This window comes from Mauremys mutica, chromosome 13, assembly GCF_020497125.1.
Source record: "Mauremys mutica isolate MM-2020 ecotype Southern chromosome 13, ASM2049712v1, whole genome shotgun sequence".
NCBI lineage: Eukaryota > Metazoa > Chordata > Testudines > Geoemydidae > Mauremys > Mauremys mutica.
Window position 1 is genome coordinate 57,076,910 of NC_059084.1, and position 10,982 is coordinate 57,087,891.

At 44.7% G+C, this 10,982-nt stretch overlaps 1 pseudogene; it reads left to right on the top strand.

Moving 5' to 3' along the window:
- The first annotated feature begins 7,752 nt into the window (after window positions 1–7,752).
- Window positions 7,753–8,577, top strand: LOC123347813 (annotated as a pseudogene).
- The last annotated feature ends 2,405 nt before the right edge of the window (window positions 8,578–10,982 follow it).

The window sequence follows — 10,982 nt, forward strand, 5'->3', positions numbered from 1 at the left end:
CAAAAGAAGTGCCTTTAAGGACGCGTGGGCACGCTCAATAATAGCTTGTCCAGTAGAATTGCCAGGAACACCGGTAGAATGCTGCACACCCCATTGTAAAAGAAACTGGGCAGTGCGATGCGAAACATAACCCCCGCCATTATCAGTCTTAATGAGGGCGGGAACCCCCATAACAGCAAAACAAGCTTGCCAATGCTTAATCACATCGCGGGAGCTGGTAGAGGTTAGTGCCGTTGCCCAAATAAAGCCAGAAAAGGTATCAATGGTAACATGAAGATTGCGCAAGGTGCCAAACTCAGCAAACGTGGTAACATCAGACTGCCAAATTTGAAGGGACAAAAGGCCACGGGGATTAACACCGGAGACAAGGGGCAACACATGTTGTTGACAATCAGGGCAGGAGGCCACAATAGCACGAGCATCGGTAATAGAAATCGCAAACTGGCGTGCCAAAGCACGAGCAGACTGGTGAAAAAATTCATGAGAGACCCGTGCCTGAGCAAAGGAGTTTGGAACTTGGGCAGCGCCAACCAAATGGTCAATCAGGGCATTGCCTTCGGCAAGACCATCCTGCAATCCCGAATGGCTCCTAATATGCATAACAAAATAAGGGCACCGGCGAGCATTCAGCAAATGCCAAAGCTGAAAAAGAGCAGTCCACAAAACGGAATTCGTGACTCGGCCCAACAGGGATCGTTCCAAACGACGAAGCACACCCACAGCATACAGGGAGTCACTGACAATGTTCAATGGAGTATCGGGCCACTTTTCAAAGGTTCGAACAATAGCACGAAGCTCCAAAACCTGCAGGGAGCCATCAGCAAGAACAAATTCGTGGTGCCAGCGGTTGTCAGCAAACCAAAGAAGTCCCGCACGCTGAGCACTACCGCTGGCGTCTGTAAAAACGGTGAGGCCAGCAACAGGACTGGATCGTAACATCAGAGCTTTCTCCAAGGGCAGCATAGTGGCAAAAAACCGATGTGGGGGAAAATGGCTACTAAACTGACCGGCATAATCCATGGTGGCAAGTACAAAGGAAAGGTGAGTAACAAGCAACTGAGTCACGGTAGCATCATCAAAGGGCAAATAAATCATGTGCGGATCCATGCCCACAATGGCTAACAAACGCTGTCGGGCCACTCGAATGAGATGAGCCACTGCATCAAGTCGCGTGGTCACAGTTGTAGCATAATGCGAAGACGGAAAAACCCACTCAATGCCCACAAGTGGATCTAAAAGGGCTTCATGCCACTGGAAAAGTAGGGCCGTCAGGGAAATATCCGTAGAAAAAATGGCCAAACAAACAGGTAAATCCGGATAAATGCGTCCGGAGTACCGTGTGGCTAACTTATTTGCAATGGTTTGCAGGGCAACATGATGTTCAGCTTGAAGAGAGCGAGGCTCATCCGGGGCATGACCACCCTTGAGCAATGAAATGAAGGGTGCAAGATCCTCATTTGTAATACCACAGAGACCGCGAATCCACTGCAGGTCACCCACAAAACGTTGCACATCATGTAAATTACAAATATCCAATTGAATGGTTAAGTTCTGTGGCCGCACAATCGAATCGGTTATCTCCATACCAAGATACCGATACGGGGCTTGCTATTGAATCTTTTCTGGGGCAATGACAAAACCAGCCTTTTGTAACACAGAGTCAATCTCAGCAATGGCTGCTTCCATGGGAAGATGGGCGCTGGTAAACAACAGATCATCCATGTAATGATAAATAATCCAGTCAGGATGTGCCGCTCGCAGGGGCGCTATGGCCCAAGCAACATACAACTGACAAATGGTAGGAGAATTTTTCATACCTTGTGGCAGAACAGTCCATTGATACCGTTTAACAGGTTCAGCCTTATTGACAGAAGGCACGGAAAAGGCAAACTTCTCTCGGTCCGCAGGATGCAAAGCAATGGTAAAAAAGCAATCCTTGAGATCAATAACAAGCAAGGGCCATCCATGCTGGGTGGAAAATCTCAGAAAGAGCCGCCTGCACTCCTGCTTCGGCCGCGAGAGTTTCCACTATCTTCTTCGTTTTGTCCCATACTGGGCTCAGGGAGAAGGCTTCCTTATCGCCCTGAGCCACCGACTTCCAAAGCTCGGAGCCTAGCCGCTCCCAAACAGTTGTATCAAAAATTGTACTCGGCTTAACGAAAAGTCCCCTTTTCTGTCCCCACCGTAGCAGGCGGGATAACGTATCAGAGGGGAGCTTTTCTCCCTGCCGTTCCGCGATGCGTATCAAATATTCATGCACCGTTTTTTCTTCCGCTGATGCAGCGGTCCCCATATTAGCCGCTCACCTCTGAGCTCAGATGCGCCTCTCCTTTGGACGCCCGGGGGCCGACCCTTCTCCAGCACTCCCCGCCGCGGCTCTTCCGCCTGGGTCAGGCCACCGACACTATCAGCATTCGATTCGAATCACGTCGGGGTCACCATTTGTCGCATCGCAGGCGGATCTGGACATATGCTCAACAGTCAGTATGATTGGATAGCAAAGTCAATTTATTTCTCTCCAGCATACATCTTTATACACTTGAAGCAGGTAAGCAAGCAATTGCTAATTGGTTAACAAAATACACACAAGCACTGCTATAACTTCATAGGGTAACATCATCCTAGACAACCTTGTAAATTTATTATCCTATTATTGCCTGCTAGAGAGAAGTTAGCCAAGGCCAACTTCTCATAACAAACTCACAGCCTAATTAACCCAACCTAGAAACCTAAACATCTCAAGCTTCCCACACTACCATCTGGCAAGCTAGCAAAATATTCCCAACAACCTGGTTCAGATCTGCTCTTCACATTGGATAGAGGGTGACACTGAACCTAGGCCTCTAATGTCCCAGGTGAATCCCAGGCCTTAGTCTCTTTGTGGATCTGGGGCTTAGCCACCCAGTGAAAACCAAAACCAAGAGGTTAGGAATCCTCAGCCCCCGGGTGTGTCCTAACCACTGTTATGTGCCTAAACCTACAAGTTATTAATAGGGTTGGCAAAATTCAATTTTTTTAAAAAATAATTTTGGCAGATATTATTGATGCTTATTTTTAAGTTTTTAATATTGTTTTAATTTTCAGTTGTGCAAAATCACAGATTTTAAGCTTGATTTCCCCCCTCAATGTTTATTGATTTAAATTTTCACAGTTGCAGCCAATTATCTACACTTTGTTCTTTGTGTCGTTGGTGCCACACACCAGGAGTGCTTCTATCCATTGTATTGTTGTGTGCAACATTGTGGAATGGCTCCTGAAAGCCATTAATAGTTGACATAAACAATGCAGTGTTTACGCTGATGGTGCATCAACCAAACTACGTCGACTTTGACTCTACGCTGGTCATGGAGGTAGAGTTATTAATGCAATGTAGTGGGGTAGTTAAGTCAGTGGGAGTAAAATTTAAGAGTAGACATTTCCATAGTTAGGTCAATGAAAGCTACCTTATGTTGCCCTAACTTTATAATGTAAACCACACCCTTGTCTGTCTCACCCACAGAAGTAGGTCCAATAAAGGACATTGCCTCACTCACTTCGTCTCTCTAATATCTCTTGCAAGGTCTTTTGTTAATAATACTTATTTCATAGGTAGCAATTTCCGTATAACCATCTAAAAGCACTTTACAAACATTGATAAGTAACATTCCCTTCATTTGCCAGATGGGGAAAACTGAAGCAGAAGGTGGTGAAGTGACTTTACAAATGCATCAAGAATATAACCCTCTGCTTTTGATTCCCAGTCTTGTGAGATAGTCACTAAGCTAGCTGAACTCCCATCCGGAACAAGCAATAAAACATGTGGAATTATAATACTTTTTTTCCCACTCTAGGCTATTCTCTATAGGATAGAGACCTGGGAACACCCCCCTCTGACCAACCCAAACCCTTATCCATGAAGGGACTGAAAGATTGGAGGCCCAATGTCACATAAGTGCATCTGGGCCCAGCCAGGACACAGAATCTGGCCCACAGATTTCAGTCCTCATTTGTAGGGTAATAACTCACCTGGTTAGTCTGTGTGTGTAGGGATCGATTCCAGTACCAATGACCGTCTACTGCTTGAGCCAACGTACCAGTTAGGTAATAGGCACTAGGAGACTCATAGTTGTAGAAAAGGACAACAACCATTTACACCACAGTTACAACTCTAATCTGTATGAAATCGCATGGTGGGTGTAGGACTGCTAGAAATTTGGAGATGCTGCTTCAACCAGAAAGTATGTGGGTTACTATAGTGAGAGCAGACACTGACTCTGTGTACATGATCCTGAGTGACCTGCTAGTAGCAAACTTAGAAATGGGCAGATTCTGATCTCCCTGGAACTGGTATGAAGTATTTATACGGAGTGGTTCCGCAGAACTCAGGGTAGTTCAACAAGATTTATCCTACGTGGCTGAGATCAGAAACGGGATGGCTAACTTTTCATTTAAATGGATGGCAGGATGAATATGGGATGTAATGATCCTGTTTCTTGGGAACTTGGGATTCATCCTGTCTTGCAATTTTGATTAATTATTTTTAACTTGGTGCGGGCAAAATTTTTTATTTCCGATATAAAATTTAAAACATTTAAAAAAAAAAAAGGAAGTTTAAGATTGGGATTTTATTTGGAGTGTTCTCATTTTACTGTTACGCAAAAGGCCATCTTCCAGTCCAGTCCACGGGCCCAGCCCTCTTCCCACAAAAATGAAAAGAAAAAACTCTCGTTGACTTCACCGAGATCAACATCTGGGTTTGTTTCTTCCATATAAAGAAAATTCCATTTCTCTTCTCTACTGCACATCCTGTCTGGTAGCTCTTGGTCATATTAGCAGTCACACTGGGGTGTGTGCATGGGGTATGAATGACTTCAGCGTGTATGCATTTGGTGTGACTGGGTATTGTGTGTGTCACACTTCCCAGGGGTTTCCAGGATTGCGAGGCACCTGGCTACCACCTGCCTTGAGCGTGAAGAAGGTTTGCCTGTACTTGTTGGGGGCCGACTGTGTGTCCCCAGGAGCCTCTAGCAACGCTACGCCTCTGCAGACATTGCTCTTCCTTCACAGCTTAGCGATCGGCATTTGCCAACCCACAAGCCCTCCTAGCCTCCAACCCCTTTTCCAGTGGACAAAGTTCACAGATCCGCAAGTCCCAAATAGATAGTGCCCACTTTTACCTCAGATTCATTCTCTGCTCAACACACCATACCCAGATATATTCACAGTAAAAACAAGAAGAAGTTTAATAAAAAACAGAGACTGGAGAAGAAGCAAGTTTGCAGGTTATTTTGTGTACTTGAAAGCTTTATTTAATTTTGTCTAATAAATTTATGTGTGTGTGTGTGTGTGTGTGTGTGTGTGTGTGTGTGTGTGTGTGTGTGTGTGGTGGGGGGGATAAATAGGGTGCATTGGCAGATTAATGTGTCTGTGTTACATAAAAGAACCAGAAATATATTTTAAATGAGAAATATTAATTAATAAATAGTTCAGTTTGTGCCATGAGTAGCAAACAGAAACAGGCTTGGAAGAATTCAGACTGAACCTGTGTCTACAAGACAGAGACTATACTGGCACAGCTACATTAGTGTAGCTATGCTAGTGTAAACCCACAGCATAGATGCAGTTGACACCAATGTAAGGGGTTTTTCTGTCAGTGTAGGAACATCACTAGCTAAATTGACAGAAAATGTCTTCCATGAGTTAGGGCAGCATAGCGTGTCAATCATGGGTGTGTTTTTTTCATGCCCCCGACTGAGGTATCTATGACAACCTAACTTTTAAGTTTAGACCAGGCTTTTGGGGAGTGGGGTGTGTGTGTGTTGGATATAGATGGTGTGTGGAGTGTATCTGCTTGGGTATATGGCAGAGTTGTGTAGGTGTCTGGGTGGGTGTGGTTTGTTTCTTTGCTTGGCACTGGCATGTACGTTAGGCGTTTGTGTGATTTCACTGGCAGTTAGGTGGCTAATCGGTGAAGGCATTTTGAAAATCCCACTAGACACCTGTAAGTATCTTTGAGCACCAAAATGCCTGGAAGGTGAAGGTAGACAAATTCCTACATTTTTAATGGGGAGAGTAATTAAACACTGGGACAATTTACCAAGTGTTCTGGTGGAGTCTCCATCACGGATAGTTTTTAAATGAAGACTGGAATTATTTGGGAGCAGTGCTCTGGCTTAAGTTGTACAGAAGGTCAGACTAGATGATCACATTGGCCCCCTCTGGTTGTGACATCTATGAATCCATAGATCTGAAAATCTGGCCCAACGTGATTTGCCTTGGGTCACCCAGGGAAGCAACTGGACAAGTGTGGGGACAGAATCCCAGCCTCTTGCCTCGCAGCTCTTCCAAATGGACCATCCACCTGCCTCTGCTCCAGCATAATTAAAAGCTGCACAAGTAGCCTAGAATCTCCCTTCTTTCCTGTGGCACTGAGGGGTGGGGTTGGTGAACCCACATCACAGCTTAAATTCATTGCCACATGTTACATGAGGGTCTCAGGTCTGGTGGGTGCAATGAACCCAGGACCTCTGGGTTCTGAACCGCTCCAGGCTGAGCTAAAATCCCAAAGGTTGTTAGCTCAGGCTATGGCAGACTCATCCGTCTCTGAGGTAAAGTAGGAGCTGGGGGAAAATGTACACATCATATTGTAACTAGGTAGAGCAACAGCAGACACGTCCCTCAGCTCTCAGATTCCCAGTGCATTCCCTGGATGTGTCCTTCCCTCGTTATAAATGTCCCAGTTTGGGACAGACAGGATTCAGGCGTGCGGAGTGCTGCTTTGCAACTCCAAACCCCATTCCTGAATGAAGAGGCAGCAGAGACATTGATAATCGTACCCGCGTGAGGTGGTATTTAATCGGAGGGCATTAATTTGACACAAGAAGAAGTATCTAGAGTGCATCCAGGATAAATCTAAGGTACCAGATTCTCACAGAGCATTAGCAATTTTAGCTCTTCATTAATTTATTGAGCTACTAAAGAGCACATGCAATTAGATTTTTATGTCCTATATAATGATTTTTGTGAGAGGTGGAGGGATGGCTCAGTGGATTGAGCATTGGCTTGCTAAACCTAGGATTGTGAGTTTAGTCACTGAGGGGGCCATTGAGGGATCTGGGGCAAAAATCTGTCAGGGGCAGTACTTGGTCTTGCTGTGAATTTAGGGGACTGGATTCAATGACCTTTCAAGGTCCCTTCCAGTTCTCTGAGATAGGTATATCTCTGCATATTTTTATTGCCAAAAAACAAAGCAGTTTAGAGTGCTCACACTCTTTATCTATCTATCTATCTATCTATCTATCTATCTATCTATCTATCTATCTATCTATCTATCTATCTATCTATCCCCATATGCTCCCTCTATTCTTCTTAACTTCTGAGGATAGGACAAGAAGCAATGGGTTTAAATTTAAGCAAGGGTGGTTTAGGTTGGACATTAAAAAAAACGTTGTAACTGTTGGAGTGGTTAAGCACTGGAATAAATTGTCTAGGGAGGTTGTGGAATCTCCATCATTGGGGATTTTTAAGAGCAGGTTGGATAAACACCTGTCAGGGATGGTGTTGATAATACTCAGTCCTGCCTTGAGTGCAGCGGACTGGACTAGATGACCTCTTGAGGTCCCTTCCAGATCTATCTATCTATCTATCTATCTATCTATCTATCTATCTATCTATCTATCTATCTCAGTGCCTTTCAGGATTTGGCTCTGTTCTGGAAATCCTCATATTAACATATACATTTTTTCTCCTGTGGCTCAAACAGCTGCAAGCCCCATGAAAGGGGCTAACCAAACTGAAGTGACTCAGTTCATTCTTATGGGTTTCTCTGCATCCCCGGAGCTACAGGGGATCCTCTTTGTGATGTTCCTGATCATCTACCTCCTGACCATTGCAACCAACACTTCCATCATTGTCATAGTCAGGAGTTGTCCGAGCCTCCACTGCCCTATGTACGTGTTACTCAGCAACCTCTCCTTCCTGGAGATCTGGTACACCTCAGTGACGGTGCCCATGTTGCTGGCTGGGCTTCTGCCAGGGAACAGATGAATCTCTGTCCGTGGATGCATAGCCCAGATATTTTTCTTCTTCTCCATGGGTTCCACTGAGTTCTTCCTTCTAGCAGTGATGGCGTATGACCGCTACTTGGCCATCTGCCAGCCCTTGTGCTACTCCACTATCATGTGCAACATCTTGTGCCTCAAGCTGTCAGTGGTCGCTTGGGTGTCTGGCTTCTTGGCCTCCTCTGTTCTCACCATGTTCGTGTCCAGGCTGTCGTTCTGTGGTCCCAACGAGATTGACCACTTCTTCTGTGACTTTGTCCCCCTGGCCAAGCTCTCCTGCTCAGACATGCATCTTAGCAAGCTCGTGTGCTTCACCGTGACATGCGCCGTAGCCGGGACCTCCTTCCTCCTCACCGCCGGTTCCTACAGCTGCGTCATACGGACAGCATGGCGGACGCCTTCAGAGAGTGAGCTCCAGAAAGCTCTGACAACCTGTGGTGCCCACGTTGCGGTCACAGGCATATTCTATGGCTCAGTAGTTTCTATATATGCCCAGCCACCTGTGATGGAGTCCTCTAACATGGACAAGGTGGTGTAACTCTTCTACTGTGTCCTGACCCCACTGCTGAACCCCATCATATACACCCTACGGAACAACATGGTGAAAGAGGCACTGAGGAAATCAGTGACAACCTCAGGATTATTTAGGGTCTAAGGAAGAACTTTACCCGGGTGTCTTCATTACGTGGAGTGGTACCAGGAACTACATCAATCACAAACCTCACTGGGGTTGGGTGGGAAGCAACCTTTAGTTAGGATGAGTTAAGCAAAAGCCTCTCACCTAAGGCAAAAGGAGGTTGTGATCCTGCCCAGGAGTTTGGGCTGAGTGGATGGAGGGCTGTTACTGAGTATTGTTGGTGAGGTTTTTTTTTGTGAGTGTGTCTGTGTGTGGAGGGGGAAGCGTCTGGGGCAGGGGAGGGGAAGGCAGAACACACAGAAGCTGATAACATAAAAGAACAGAAAAAGAGGCAGAGGCAAAAAATCAAAAAAGCCAAGCAGTAGCCCATGAGCCTATCGAGACCCTGGGAAAAGCTAGAAAGAGAAAGTTTTTTGGTTTGGTGTTGACTAAAGAGGTTTGAGGCTGTAAGCTAAGAAACTGCCTCTTTTGTTTGTTCTTGTTTTCTCCTGCATTCAGAGAAGTAGGACTTTGTACATTCCTTGTAAATAAACAAGATTTCATCAAGGAAAATACTTCCATCTGTAACGTCTCCAGGGTCCCAAAATATAACTAGATACTTTTTTATTCAAAAGGTGGCAGAAGTATTTGAGGAATGCAAAACAATGTTATTCCAACACTGGTCAGCTCTGTAGATGGTATACAGTTCCAGAGAATGGTGTGACGCCTGGTAAACAACAATGCAGACAAGGCTGGAACTCAAGATGTGTGGGAACTTATGTGTTTGTACTTCTGGTAGAAGCTGATTTCTACAACAGCCACATAGGGTGAAATCCTGGATGCTCTGACGTCAATAGGAGTTTTGCCATTGATTTCAATCATGCTAGATTTTCACCCCCTCCTGTTTAAGAAGGTCTATAATCCCAGATACTGTGTCTACTGCTGATTGTGAATTTTTCATCAAAATATTTATCAATGGAAAATAAAGTTTCTGGAAAACTTAAATCTTAAACTTAAATCTTCCATAGGAAAATTTTGATTTTTCCAAAATATTCTGATTTTCCTGCTCCAATTCCTTTTAAAATTATCTCTCCACAGTGGAGGATTTCACCTAGTGAGACAGAGGGAGCTCTGCACCAGAATAACGCAGAGCACTCAGCTGATAGCTAGACGATTCTAACCATCAGAGTGTGAAGTTCTGTAATCGCCTCCCATGAGGAGCAGTGGGGGCAGAAATCCTAACTGGCCTCAAGACTGAGCTTGATAAATTTATGGAGGGTATGGTCTGTTGGGACTGCCTACAATGGCATGTGGCATATCTGAGCCTGTTAGTAAAAAATCTGCCCAACAGTCAGTGATGGGACACTAGATGGGGAGGGCTCTAAGTTACTACAAAGTATTCTTTGGCTGGTAGGTCTCACCCACATGCTCAGGGTCAAACTGATAGCCATATTTGGGGTCAGGAAGGAATTTCAACCCAGGTCAGATTGGCAGAGAGTTTTCTGGGGAGGGGGCAGATCACATTTCTCTGAAACTTAGGGTATGGACCAGTTGCAGGTTTAAACTAAAGTAAAAGGTGGATCCTCTCTATAACTTATATTCTCTCTATAACTCTCTGTAAATCATTATGTGAGTGTGCCATTGCACTGCATATGATTCTATGAAAATATGCTAATAAGTGTGACTATAATGTAACTGGAATATGCTTCATGCAAAAGGTCTCTTGTAAGGTATCACTACAAAGATTATAATCTACTGAGTGTGATTATCCTGTTTGTATGTATGTATCATTCTTGTATCTGAAACTAGAAATATGAAATATAACTCTGAGGTCCTATTGTAATTATGCAAAGTGTGGGCCATTCATGGTGGCTTGGAATCTTAATGGCTCCTATTAACCAGGACAATTGGTTGTAAATGGCTCTGTTTACTTTTAAGTCTTCCTGTAGAGGTGTGTGCTGGCAAGTGGTAAAGGAAGTCTTACAATGATATGTGATCATGTCACCTCCTGGACTGGAATGCATCTTTAAGTTGGAGCTTTTCCATTTAGAAGGAAGAGTGGGAACCCAGAGAGGGAAAAAGCATTCCCGCTTTGTGCAAAATATATGTAAGGGGGTGGAACAGAACAAAGGGGGCTGCAGTCATGAGAAATCCCCTAGCTACCACCTGAGCTGGAACAAGGACTGTACTAGGGGAAAGGATTGGGCCCAGACTAGGAAGGTGTCCAGTCTGTGATAGAAGCTAATTGAAACATCTCTGAGGGTGAGATTTTATCTGTAATCAGTTTTCTTACTGTATTAGGCTTAGACTTGCGTGTTTCATTTTAT